Source organism: Amphiprion ocellaris, chromosome 19, assembly GCF_022539595.1.
Source record: "Amphiprion ocellaris isolate individual 3 ecotype Okinawa chromosome 19, ASM2253959v1, whole genome shotgun sequence".
Classification (NCBI taxonomy): Eukaryota; Metazoa; Chordata; class Actinopteri; family Pomacentridae; genus Amphiprion; species Amphiprion ocellaris.
This window is the reverse complement of record NC_072784.1, coordinates 20,268,637-20,282,889: the sequence shown is the minus strand read 5'-3', so window position 1 is coordinate 20,282,889 and position 14,253 is coordinate 20,268,637. Positions and strand designations below refer to the sequence as shown.

The window sequence follows — 14,253 nt, the reverse complement described above, 5'->3', positions numbered from 1 at the left end:
TTTGTATTACATGATTACATGTTTATGTGAATTTTCTGTGGTTAATATGAAATCAGGTCAATTATTCTTAGTAGTATTGAGAAATAGAGTACAGAAATGAATCATGTCATGAAAGGGGTCACTGAGGGAGTGCTTTGGTTCAGTGTTGGAGTGGATCACAGCAGATGGAGAGGGGTTTGGGTCCATGGATCCCTCACCGGCTCCGGATATCGCTTAGTCACCGCCGGTTACCGGGAGAAGCAGCGCCTCCCCGTGTACGCACCGATTGGTTGGAGATCTTGACGGGCTCGCCTTCTCCACAGACCGTCTTCAGTCCAGGGCGGGGCTGACTCTCGGGCCAAGCTGAATTAGGCTACAACCGGCAGAAGAAAACTTACCCCGGCTCGATCCATGGAGCAGTGCGGGAATGCTCTGTCCGTAGGTGGGAAGCAGAGAACCCGGACGGCGGCCACATTTCGGCTACATCCCGTCGGACTGCCTGAACAGCTGTTGTGATCAGGAGTGACCGGATTGAATACTACGGCACCGGGATTGGCTTAAAAAACATCTGCGGCGTTGGAGAAGAGGGAAAAAAAGACGCGCGTTTGTTGCTGCGCTGCTGTTTAAGGATGATGTGACAAATCACTTCTCTGCTGCCTGTGGAGAAAAAAAATCTGGATTTTTTTCCCTCCTATCTGGTGCTGGAGATCAACTGAGCTGGTTGTTAGAAGGGTAAGTTGTGTCATTATATCGTGACTGTCTCCTGTGGTCGTCCATACGGAAGGCAGCAGGCGGAGGAAGCGCTTTTACGCGTCGTGATCGAGGAGGAAACCAGCTTATTCTAGTCGATTGAATTACTGCTCAGTTTACTCGACCCGAGAATCCTCTGGGTCCTGGGTGATATAAACATAAACATCATTAGGGGTTCCAGGGCTGCCGGGCCATTTGTGTTGTGGACTTTTTCATAGTGAAAGTGGGCTATTTAAAGTACCCACGTAGTAAAACTGCGCCTTTAGGCCCCAGTCACCTGTTTAAAAGTGTGAAATTCCCACGACATTCAAGTGATGTTGGAATGGAATTAATGGGGTGTGAAATGAGCTTCATGTCTAAAAAGGATGAGAGGCTAAATTACTTTTTTTTTCTTACTCAAGTTGAACTTTTAATTTGAAGATCAGGGCAGAATTATTTAACATACCTGCAGGCTGATTGGAGCAAATAAAGCTCCACTCTCATCCTTATTTGTAAGAAATGAGCCTAAATGACTGTACTGTTGATTATTCATGCAACACATCACACGTAAAGTCACACTATGACCTCACTCCTCCTTGTCATTCTCCCTCCCACTCCTTTTCTTCCTCCTCCTCTTCTTGCCACCATCAGCATCTTTAAAGGCTGACTTTTGGTGAATCAACTTATGGCCGTCACACATTTCTTTTTGCTCAGATGGTTACATGCAGAATTCATGAGGGGCGTGAAGCAGGCGGCCTTGTTCCTGTCACATCACGTCAGTGTTCTCTTTGAACCTGGGAGTGTTGGCTTGTTTCATTTTGAATTGTGGCTTTTGTGACTCATTGGCAGAAAGTCACAAAAAGGGCACAAATTCCACAAAATCACACACATTGAAAAGGGCATAGGTTTGACTCATCGGAACTCCAGGACAGCAGCACGCACATTCACAGACTGTAATCTTGTTGACATCGGAAAGGTTACACACACCACTGTCCTACAATACCTGGGCAGACTGAAGTGAAACTGTAGACGTACTGTATTAGAAACTGCTGAGTTATTTTGGCAGACGGGACATAGGAGCACATGGCCTGGTTTGTGTGCCCAGTGTTCCTGAAACCTTATCACATGGAGCGGGGGGGAGATCATAGCTGGGGGTGATGTAATCTCACCGATAAAGTAAGCCCCTAATGTGTGATGGTGGCAGTCATGCAGGTCCTCTGTATCAGCTCCAACTGGACCCCAGAGAGAATATTCCCAATATGTGTCTGGATGTTTGTGTGATACTTGGAGGGAGATGGGAGCAGCTCCATCCCGGCCGGCCTTTGGTGACTGGCTGGTATGTGAGTTTTTCAGAGGGGGCCACACTGTAGTCATGCCTGCATGACTCACGGCGCGGTATCTGTCTGTCTGTCTGTCTGTCTGTCTGTCGGTCAGTCTGGCCAAGTGCACAGTCCTGTACGACTGCTTCATGGGCAGGGTTTCACGCTCAGTGGCCGCGTTATCAAGCTCCATTCTGTGCCATTTTTTCCCACCAGATATCTTCATTCCATCCATTCCCAAAGCATGCGGCACAAGGCAATAGCACCACCGTGATGGTTTTCATGTGTGGCCTGTAATCACTTCAAGATGATTTATCTACAGGCAGGATGCAGTTACTTAGCTCACACTGGGCTCTCTTTGTAGATTTACTGCTCTGCTGATGAGATGTTGCAGTCTTCTACAAAGCAGCTCCTGAAAGAAAATCTGAAATCTGCCTGTTCCCGAAACTGGGTGTACACTATGTGATTGCTGTTCGTTTTCCTCAGTCTGTCTGGACGGAACTCTCTCCTCGAGCGTCACTTGGCTGAAGACATCTAGTGTGTGCAGAACACATGCTTCTCTAACTAACCTCAGGCTGTTTCACCAACAAACACATCTGGATCACGAAACTTGTTCACTTGAGAATCTTGTTTTCCAGGCCGCCTTGTCGGTTACAGTTAATCCTGACCAGGTAGAACCATGTTATTCAAGAACACTGTGACTACTCTGATGTATCAATACATCTTTCGCTATCTCTAATTACCATTATTATGCATAATGGATGTGATTTGTTAATGGAGTGTTGCACACTGTGTTGATTTTAGGATAAAATGCTTCACATAAACCATAAAAGATAAGATGCTGATTTTCTAATACAATTGTCTAGTGTAGCTGCTTATTCCAACTGTCCCATGATTTTTAGTAATGAGAATATATCAAACACTTGTTTAAAACACATGACAGCTGCTCCATGTGTACTCCCAGGCTATCATTACAGATCATTATCATTACATTTTGTGCCAAAATTCAAACAATTATAACGATAGGCCTTCACCCTGTGAGTTTGAAAGTGTTTGCAAAAGATGAATGAATTCCAGGAGCTGAATTACACATTTCTCTCACACCCATGTTGCTGTCACCTAATCCTGCACCTGCTTTGTGGGAAAACTGCCACAGTAAAGACTTGTCTCCCGGCCTGATCGGTGAATGTGGGGCATGGCAGCAGCACCTGGAGGGGTCAAACATGTTAACCAACTCGTTCTGCTGCTTTACAAAACAATACACATGCATTCCTGCCAAATATATTGGTTACAACTGTTCCTACAACCCAGCTCAAACAGACATTAGCTTAAAAGCATGTCAGGTGTGTTTGATGGGGAGAGAGCCCACAGGCAGTGTTTGATCTCGTCTTCACCGGCGCTCGCTCGGCTCGTACCTTCTACACTTTGATGTGGTTACGGGTTTTGACTAAGTTGTCAAGTAAGAACTGTGATTTTTCTTGCATGTCAAATAATGGTGGTATTTATGGAAAAAGCTGATACACGGGCACTCTGGTGCTGTGCATATGCAGCATGGAATGTAAGCAGATACATCCTGGATTGTTGTCAGAGGAATAAACAAAATAGCACAACGTTTATTGGTTGTGATGCATGAATTCTGAGTATACAGAAAGTGTGGCGCTTGTGCATCTTATTGCTGCTTGTTTGCCTGAATATACAGTATGTGGGGTATCAAATGAGTGCTTCCCCTGTTGACAGACTTGATTGTGTGACTCACTGCCGCTGCATCCAATTGTCCCATGACACCTTGGCGGCTGCATGATGCAGCGGCAGCCATGACGATGAATTCAGCTGTGATGTAATGCTGTAATGCAGCAGCAGGGCTATTTCAGGTTTACCTCTAAGCCTCCAAGGCCTCCATCTGCCAGCGTGCCAGCCTGCCCCTCTCTCAGTCAGCACCTCATCTGTCATGAGCCAGACAGCCATACGTGAAGAATTTACTAGAAGCCTTTTGATGCACAGGTTTGGAGAAGAAAAACCCTAAAGATGCTGTGAATTGTTTTCACAGCTATTTGGTTGAAGCCAGCATTAGGCTGCAGCAGAGATGAAAACATGTAATTTGGGATTGGCAGTTGCAGGGTGTTTTTTGGGTCTCATTGCTTGTGTTCCCACTGACATGGTGTCTGAGGCTGGTTAACCTCAGGGCAAAGCTCATTTACAGGTCTGTGGGAACGCCGTGCGTTTTTTCCCAGAAGGCTTCTCGACAAGTAGCGATGGCTCCTTTGACCCTTGATCTTCCGCTCTGAGCGTGAAGAGCTCTCAGAGGGTGTGTCAGCAAATAACCCAATAAATGTTGTTACCTGATGTCTCCAGACAGAAATATTTGCCAGGTATGTAGCAATTGCAGTTCTTTACCTGGGTGAAACCCCTTTTGGAAGTTGCAAAGCTCAGGTTCGAATTATAGCCGTGCAACTTTTGATAGTCAACTTGAGAAAAACCAGTGCAGTTTCCTGTCTTTGCACATTAATTATTGTCACTATAGTGCCACTTAAGCTAATTATTGGAGACCAGCATTTGCAATGACTAAAAGAGCACCAAGCCAGACAAACCAGAATGTAGATTTTAGTTCATCCAGAGCATTTGATGCTTTTTTTAGTTGTTACTGCTCCATGTGGCTGTATAGTGTCTGTTTACTTTTCCTCAGCCCATTGTCGGGCCAGCTCAAGGAACACCCTGACTGATATAGTATCCCAGCACTGTTACGGCGGCGATGAGAGTACCGTTTTAAATAGGGTAGCCTACCTCCCCCCCACCACCCTGCTCCACTCTCGTCCCTCTATCTTTGGCACAGTCAGTCGTCATACCCAGAGGCTGTGAATCCACATTGTGTACCAGATTGCTAAACTCAAGTTGACTACTCCCTGAATGGAAGCACACACAGTTATATCTGGACAGCTTCAACAGTCCCACCAACAATCGCATACCATGCTCCAAACTCACTCCCAGCAGCTTTCCCAGAAATGAGGGTGTGTTTTGGACTCCTGTAACTTGTCTTTTACTGGCTTTTTTTTTCGGAAGAGGTGGATCTTAGTCAGTGTGAATGTGCTTTTCTTTGCACTGAGGGAACCGTTTATGTGTTGAAATGCCAGCACCGAGGAGTCATCAAAATGTGCCAGTTGTGCGTCTTTTTAAATATTGAATTGTAGATGTTTTGTTACAAATAGATTGTAGTTAAATGGTTTGAATGCTTGTAATATTCAGTGATGTGGTGCCAATCCAGGCAACTACCTGATCGTGTAACTCTCAACTTGCATTTTCTACTTCCTCTGCTTCTCTTCACACCGGCGGCTGCTTTTCCTTCCATTTGCCAGCAGAGCTTGTAAATGTGGGTGCCAGGGAAAATGATGTAAAGCCTCTCATTATTGTGCCCAGTCGATCACGCCCAGTTATAGTGAAGGCATTATGCTGGAAGCCTAATATGTGGTGAAACATATTCGCTCAGAGAGAGGCAAAAACAAACATTAGCAGTAATGTAAATCCAAAGTAATTTATTCCTGGAGCCTGTCCCAGTTTGCATTTCCAGCAACAACTTATTTCTTTAGTTTGACAACTCTCATCTCGTTTGAATCTGACGTCCGGTCTCCGCACCAATATCAGAATGATTTGACGCTACTGCATGGCATTTATTTATCAAGGCTGTCAAACCGCAAACAGGGAATGGAGGCGTTCCTACATGTGTGCTCTGTGACCTGGGGGGGGGGAGGGAAACTGACTTTATTTCCATAGACAAAGAGTCTGTGTGTTTTCTTCAGTTACATCAAGAGCGAGGAGGCCTTCCCCTCACTGGGCCTGTGACCATCCCAGAGGACCTGCCCCAGCCTTCCCAGTTTTCCTGTGCTTTTGTCGGGACTTTTCCACAGATCTGCTGGCCCAGCTGCATGGCTTCATTCTTCCTCCTTCCTCTCCCTTCATCCTCATGTTTAACATGGTCCCAGCTCAGAGATTGTAGCTTCACCTCTGGGTGTCGTGTCCCCCCCCCCCCCCCCCATCCACTCCTCTTTAAAGCAACCTATATCAGTGTAGATAATTAGTGCTTGGAATCCGCATCTCTGGAGTAGAATGTGGCTTTGGATGGCTGAATTGAAAATCTTGGAGATGAGGTTTTTATTTACTTTGATCACTGGGCAGAGATTATCTGTTCCGTGGCAGACTCTTACTTCAGACTTTTGTGTGCTCTGAAAATAATAATGATATGAATCCAGTTGTCTACACAGTCTGTTGTCATGTGTGTTCTCTTCACGCTGATGGCATTTTGGCAGAAAATGCACAGAAGGAATCGGATTTGCATCGAGAGAAGTGAAATTCAGTCATTACTTCCTAAAGTCTGCAGTTGTCACGTAAAAATCTCTATATTCTGTTGCTGTGAATCCCTGTGTATAATGGAGATGCTGTGGATTCAGTGTTATTCAGCAGTAACACATCTGGGAACATTCTGTACTATCTGAAATGCTTCTTTATTCAAAAGCTGTCCTTGAGTAACAGTCATAGAAATGCCATCACCAAATGATTGTCACTTTTTTTGACACAGAGACCCAAATTTCACCTCACATTTTTCTGAATCATTGCTTTCTAATCTCTGCTGTTCACTGCCAAAATGTCTTGTGACCCACATTTGCATCCCACCACAGTGACTGATGCAGCTGCATCAGAAGCACGCCGTTTGTACAGTTAATTCTGTTCTTTATTCACACAATAGTTTAAGCATGTTGCATTTGGAATGTGTGACCACATGCAGCACTGGGAACCAGAGCACATACTGTAGCTGTGAATAAGCTCTTATCACTGCTTGGTCATATCATTTTGCCTTTCATTCCCAACCAGATTGTCAGACTCATTCTATTAATTGCTCTCTGCCTCCTCTGCTTGTCTTTGATTGCATATTTTCCCATGTTAAAGATGAAAGATTCAAACATGGGAGAATGATTAAAATGACCTAGTTGTTTTCTTGCTGTGTGTGGAGTCAATATAGTTTCTCCTCCCTTCCAATCCAGAGGGAAACCTGAAGATTAAATATGTCTCTGCAGCTGTTGACTCTAAAAAAAAAAACCCAATCCTCCTACCTGTAGAGAATGACGTTTGCACTATTATCCCAAACAGAGGCTCTGTGACAACGATATGTGACACTGAATGTGTTTTGCTGCAGAAGCAGGCTGCGGGTTTCATTTTCCCCACAATAAGTCGGGCTGTGCTCACCTGCACATACATCTGAAGATGCTCACACTCCCCTGCACACATATGTGCATATATTCTCAGTCTACAGCGGCAGTAATCAATGAAGCAAATCAATAAGTGGCATGAATCTTTCAAGGACACTTTTTTCTGAAATTGCGTTGTAAAGGCTGCATCAACATGAGTTTTTTTTTGTTTTTTTTAGTAATTTCAGTAAGTAATGAAATGTTTCAAAGATTGAAAGTGTAGAAATCTTAATTAGACCTTGATATGAACGTTTCAGTCAATCTATGAAATAATTATCAAAGCGTTGAATGAAATTCCTCTGAGCAGAGGGTGATTTATACTGGAGAGAATACATTTATCAGACATTTAAATATTCTAATATTAGATTGAATGATTAATATCCTGTATCCATGACTAGTGAGTGTAACATCTCCTCTACAGTTTTGTTTTTCATATCAAGGCATATACGATATGTCTAAGAATGTTTTCGTTTGCTCACATCCTTGATATGAGTGGTTTTAGAGAAAATTTAGCAGCGGCTTTGGACATGGCAGGTCAAACGCTTCAGAGAAAAAACGAAAAAGAAAGAACTGGAGAGGAGTTTTCTAACTTCCTTAGTCCACTTTGGCTGATTTTGAGAAAAGCAAGCTGCATCCTTGTTTAGTGTTAATAGTTTTTTCTCCTATGCTCAAATCCCTACGAATTAAAGAGTTTATATCAATTAATATCATTGTAATCAGGAGTAATGTGCATTTGATTTTGACCAAAAGTAGCTTGTATTTTTTAAAAAGCCCTTTAAATTAGGCTTTTTGTGTCAAGCCATAACATTTTTATTGTTCAAGATGCAAATTTTTAAAGTTGCAGTTGTAGAGGAATTCAATTTTATCCCAAAAATTCTTTGGAAACTCCACTTAACACCAATTTGCCTTTGTGTTATTAAAGATTAGACAGCGTCTATTCTCTCCTCTTTGCCTGAATCCATGTTAATATGCCTAATTCCCATTGACCCACTGCTACAGGACACACTTGATCTGCTCTCTTCAATAGACGTGTCAGTTTCGATCTCATACTACGCTGAGAATTCACTCTCTGGCCTCCCTCTGCGGGGCTGCAGTGGGCGGCAAGCCTTGCTCAAACGGGGCCTATTATTTTTGGCATACAGTGACGTATGCTTTATCACAGGCCAGAGATGGGATGTGTATGTTTACATGCGCCGTGTGGATGTGTTCCTCTGCATGTGAGCGAATGCGTGTTGTTTCCGTGGTCGTGTGGACCGGACGCAGAGAATGCACCGGGTCTGCGGCGTGTTTCCTGCCTTCATTTACACGTCGCCCCCTCCTCTGCTCTGCATTTCCTTCCTTCCAGCGCTCCCCACTAAAACTAGCAAGTAACCTGACCTCACCGTCCTGGTGGTCTCCCACAGAGGATGTGAGATGACAGAGCTGATGGCTGTCCCTTTGTGAAGTATTTTTAACCCCGTTGATTGAGTTGATGATGAACATAAACCAAAACTGTTGATAGTAGCATGACTCAGCCTGTGGGTCCTTTTTTTTTGAATTTTTTTGTTTTGTTTTGTACTGTTTTAATGACTTGATAAGCTTACTGTGGATGTAGCCTTCCATGCCATACACACCTACATTATATGATGTCTCTGCTTAACCGTAATAGAGTTAGCTCATCTTGCGCCCCACCCTGAGTAATGATCTCAGCTGGGAATTTGCTTAGTGCACCATTTCCATTGATGGAGGAATGAAAACTTCAGCCTGCTCTTGCTTTTTTTTGACTACGATCAGGCTGCACAATGATCCTTGTTCAGCCTGGTCCACATCAGCCCATACAATGAAGCCTTTTGTAGGCTTGATTCAGGCTGATATCATGCTGGAAACTATTTAGATGGGGATCACATGTTGTTAGGGCACGCTGTTTCTGAGATTCTCCTCTTACTCACTTAAGAAGAGAATGTCAAACCTCCTGGAGACAATACGTCGCTTGTATGGAGTCTCAGGACACATTTGGGAAGGCTGGCATTGGCAAGAAAAGCAACTTACTGCACTTTGTTGTCTAAAGTGACTTTTAAACATAAAATTAGGATGTTGGATCAAATCATTGTGTCATTAGATGTTTGTTTGAAAGTCTGGCGGCTTTGATCTGTTATGCACACAGAACTATTTCCATGGATTGGAAAAAAACATTTTAATATAATTATATTCAATTTATTATTTATAATGTGCTGACAGAATTGAATATGTTTCACTTTATCTAATTGTTTAACATCCCTTTCAAACCCGTGAGTGGAATAAAGTACCGTGTAATTGAATATATTGAACGCTGATTAATTTTAAACATCTACCTCTGCTTAGGTTAGGTCCTCTGAAATATTGCAGCGTTGCTGAATTTCATTAACTGCTTTCAACATGCATTTTGTGTGGAGTTGTGCAGAAAGTCTCAGGAGCTTCTGGATTCTGGCTTCCTTGTAGGCGACAGCTGGAGATTCAGTGACTTCATGATAAGCTTCTACGACAAACAAATACTTGAGGTTTTAGATCAGGCAGCTGGAGTCTAACCCTAAAACTAACTGCTTATCAACTGCTTGGTCCCAAACCGATTCAACAGGGTGGTGCTTGATCTAACTGAAGTGGCCGCACTCAACTCTCTTGTTATTGTGCAAAACCATATCTAGGTGTCTCGGCCTGTGGAGTATATATAACCCATATTGAGGGAGTTTCTTCTGTCAGCTGCTTCCTGAAGATTAGACACACCAACACAGCTCTGGGGCTGAGACACTGTACAGATTTGTGAAGTGAGGCTTATTTTTCCACCATAGTGAGGACAGGCAATCGCTATCAGCTGTTGTGAGCCGAAACAGGCTTGTTAACAATACTGAGAAAAGAGTCGCACTATCTAAGTGGCCTTGGCAGCTACCTGTATGCACAGTAGCTCCAGTATGTTGTAAATAATTTACCTGTGCAGAATGAGTGAATAATTCAATTGCAGAATTTGCCAAACATGTCGCAATCTTTCCTCTTTGTTGCAAAAAAGGAAGAAAACTTAAGTAAAGTTAATATTAAGTTGCATAGTATTCTGTTTGTTTATTACGCTGTAATTATAAAGTAATTATATATCTTGGTTTCTGTGTAGTGTCTCACCTCTCTTTCATATTGATTTCCTGTGCAGGATATTGCTGCATGGTGAAAGGCTGCGTCTCTTGCTGATAAAATAGCACAGCACAATTTTCTAGCCTCTATATTTGGTGGCGATATATATTAGGCTTTGTAGGCGAAGGGAAGAAGGTGTGCAGACTGTATGATGGCAAATACAGATATGACTCTTGTCATTTCTCCTGCAGAGATAAATGTCCAGTTCTATAAGACTAGTCTGATGTGCACAGAAAACAGCCCAACGCTCACAGTACCGGAGCAGCATGTTTTTTATGTTTGTCAACCATTCCATCCAGACGTATGTTTTGTAATTGAGTTCTATAAATACACAGCATGCACACAGGCTGCTTTTAGGAAGCCATTTATACTTCTATAAGCTATTCATATCTCTGGCTCTGGATCGTATCATTTAGTAAACGCTGTTATGAGAGTGACGCTGCCTGGCATCGGACTTGATACAAATTTCCATGCTGCAACCACTATACGGTTAAACCTGCATATTTGTTTTTTTTTTTTTAAAAAGAAAGAAGTCAAACCAACCAAGTGCTGCAAGCCTGAGTTAAAAATGTGTGAAGAAATGTGTGAAAAGGCATGAGCTGCTCCACCTCGCTCTGCCAGTCCTGTCATCCATGCCCACATCTACCTTGCCAGTTCACAGCAGCGCTGTCTGCCCCTCCACTAGCTATGACACTTGATCTCAGGGTCAGCTGCGACGGATATTTCTGCTGTCTCTGTGTGTATTTTTTAATGTCATAAGGGCTGGTTTGGTGTGACAGCCTGTCACATGTCACTAGGGTCAATTCAGATGACTGCAGCTTTTACTGTTGCTCAGCTGCACGTCACTTTCTGGACTGTGGCTGTGTTTTGCAGAGGGTTTTCTTGTAAAACGGGAAGGAAGAAAGAAAGGAAAAAAAGAGAGTCTTTAAGCCTGGGCTGTGGACCGCAGCCCGATTTTATTTTTGTGTGGAAGTGTAGAGTCACACCGCTTTCATAGTCGCTGGAGCAGCCAGAAAAGAAATGACACATTAGAGAAATGCTCTAATTACTCCCTTGGTTATATCCTGCTTGTAACTTTGTATCTAAATCAACTTCCACAACCGGTGAAGTCACCTGGCATTAATGTCCGCTCTGCAGTATAACACGTTTATTTTTAGCGCCTGTTTCTGTTCTCTGTTTCTGTTCTCCTCACCCAAATGAAATATCTGTAGCTTTGTAGTTTGGTCAACTTCTTAATTCATCACAGTTGGAGGCACAATGTGCTATATAAAGATCAAAAGCCACATTCTGCAATTAATGTGCAGATGGGCCTCAGATGCATGTAGGAAGTACACAAGACACATGTATGCAGTGTTCTTAAATGCAAATGATTTACATTTAGGTTGTCTTTCGTTGTGAATTACCAGAAAGCCTCCACCCATTCACTAGAATGACTTTATTGTCACGAGTTTCTGCACGTCATTATGAAATCTCTTTAAGGGGAACTACTTCTTACTGTACATTGAGGCTGATTTCATAGTGGAGACATTAAATGTGACTGTTTTAGGTACAATTTTATTTGAAAAAATGTCTGATTTGCTTTTTTGTCTTTTTATATTATATCTAGCCTTTAGGATTAGTGTTTCTAGTTACACTAAGAAGTTGGGGAGGGTTACTGTCTGAACAGCACAGTTTCCCTCCATTGTTTCCAGTGTCAAGCCTTGCCTCCAGCATGGAGAGAGGCATATAGAACAATGGATAGTAGGCGCATTTATAGCGGATGACTAAGTGTTAGAGTATGGGGAAAACCTAACATAACCTGTTTGTGCCCTCAAGTTTTCAGTGTCTGTGTAATCTGTTAATCAGTATGGAGCATGCATGGATTACACTGACGGGTAAAAACATCACTCAGTAGAGAAAAGCTTGATCATACACAAAAAATGTGGAGGTATCGCAACAGTAGCAATTTGAAAAATGGCCTTTAGTGGATGGGAAAAAAAACTGACAGCAACATACAGGAAGAGAATGAGGATGAAAGGAGGACTGAAAGCCTGAGGCCAGGAAGCGCTGCAGCTCTGAAGAATGAGGCATCTTCTTACTACCTAGATTAACAAGGTCATCCATCCTGTCTGTGCATGATAGGCAGTCTTTCTTCCTTTCTACTGTCCACTATGCCTCTCTCCCTGCTGCCAGCAAGCAGGATCCTCCTCGGCCACCTCCGGCTCTGTCAGCCTCAGAGGCGAAGCTCTCTCAGCGTGGCTGCAGCTAGTCTGCCTCCTGCAGAGTAACGCATAGCAGTAGAGTACACACAGTACCCGGAAACCGGCCAGCTCCTGTCCATCGTGGTTAGACTTCATGCGGTTTCCGGCTCTGCCATTTTCACTTGGCTTATTTTCAGCCAGAGATCTTGTGGAATGTGGGCATGGCATGCACTGAGATTGTAGATGGCCCTCGATAGAGAAGATTTCAAGAATGTGTGAATATTTAAGACTAACTGTCTTAGAAATGTTTTATTCTTAATTGTTTTTCTAAAACACCTAATGTGATACAGAGCTTGATAATATATGTACGTAATGCGTATGTGGCCATTTTCTCTTTATGTCCAGGAGTGACTTGGGACTGAGCATTTTTAACAAGACATCTGCAGACAAGATGATGGATCCAATGTGAACGAGGCCAGATTACTGTTTTATTTATGGTGAATGTGAAACAGGAGGGCAATGCTCTCTTGCAAGCTACTGTACATAATTGAAGTATAAGAGCAATTGGAACAAACTGTACACAATGAACAGGCACAAAAATGAAAGCAGCCTCTTTCCACTCGAGTGTTTTCAAGGTGGCACTGAGAGCTCCGTCCATTAAGCTTGTCTTCTGTTTGACTTTAAGCCTCACCTGCGACAGCCAGGCCTCTGTTGTCGCAATCCAGTGTCTTTCTCTGCATGACTGGAGACCATTTACCAAGTGGTTATATTCAGCGGTGGCATGGAAATCTTCATTGGGCTTGAGTTTGTATGCACAACGTAATGCAATAGATTACAGCTCCCCAGACAGGAAAAGAGAGTGCTGGTTATGCTTGTCAGCCCCAGTCATTATGGCCTGTTGGACGTCCCTGCACCTGGAGAGATGTCAGCCTGTCCTCTGTGTTTTGTTCGCCTGTCTGTCTTCCACTGCCTAATACGTCCTGGAGGTGCGGCGTCAATCCCAGAGTGAAAAACAATCCACGCCGGGTCGTCACGGGTCTCGTGATTGTGCAGGAAGTGTTAATTTCTTACATGGATCCAGTGGTGGCAGTTATGGATGTGGGTGTTTTCCCCTCGTTAGATATAAATCTTGAAGTCAAAACAAATCCTTTTTGAGGAACCAGATTAAATCGCGATGCTCTCAAAGAATGTGGGCCTCAAATCAGCACCGGGAATGTAAACATTTCACGTTTCAAATTGTTGCCATGCACCATCTCAGCCAGAGAAAAGCGCAATCACCTTGAGCCTAAGATAAGACGTTATGGTGCATTCAGTATGCAGTTGACAGATTAAATAGTTTGAATAGTAAAGTGTTGTCTCACCAAGCCATTGCTTTGGGACTGATTGTCTTTTACTGTCAAACATGAACCATGAACCGATAACATGCAGCGTCAAGGAAGAGCTAATCCTTTTCTCTGGATAATTGCCAAGCAGAGTTCAATTTATCCAAGGATATTTGCTTCGAAGGACTTCCTGCCTATAACGTTGCATCTTTCTAAGACAGCGGCCAGCCTTGACTCCGAACTTCTCCGTGTAATGATTTGCAATTTTCCCAGTGAGAAATGCGTCTGTGGCTGTCAAAATGGCGCTTGCATCTGAGCAATGACTATGCCAACTGTTCATGCTAAACTTCTCTTC

The 14,253-nt window shown here is 43.3% G+C and overlaps 1 protein-coding gene across 4 annotated transcripts in view; it reads left to right on the top strand.

Moving 5' to 3' along the window:
• The first annotated feature begins 308 nt into the window (after positions 1-308).
• The window catches only part of rhbdf1a (rhomboid 5 homolog 1a (Drosophila)), a 26,775-nt gene continuing 12,830 nt past the window's right edge, over positions 309-14,253 (top strand). For 2 of the 4 annotated variants that reach the window (XM_023279605.3, XM_023279606.3), the window contains exon 1: positions 309-711. The gene's annotated coding sequence lies outside the window, so the exon portion shown is untranslated. The remainder of the gene's footprint in view (positions 712-14,253) is intronic. The other 2 variants (XM_023279607.3, XM_023279604.3) reach the window with 1 other exon arrangement.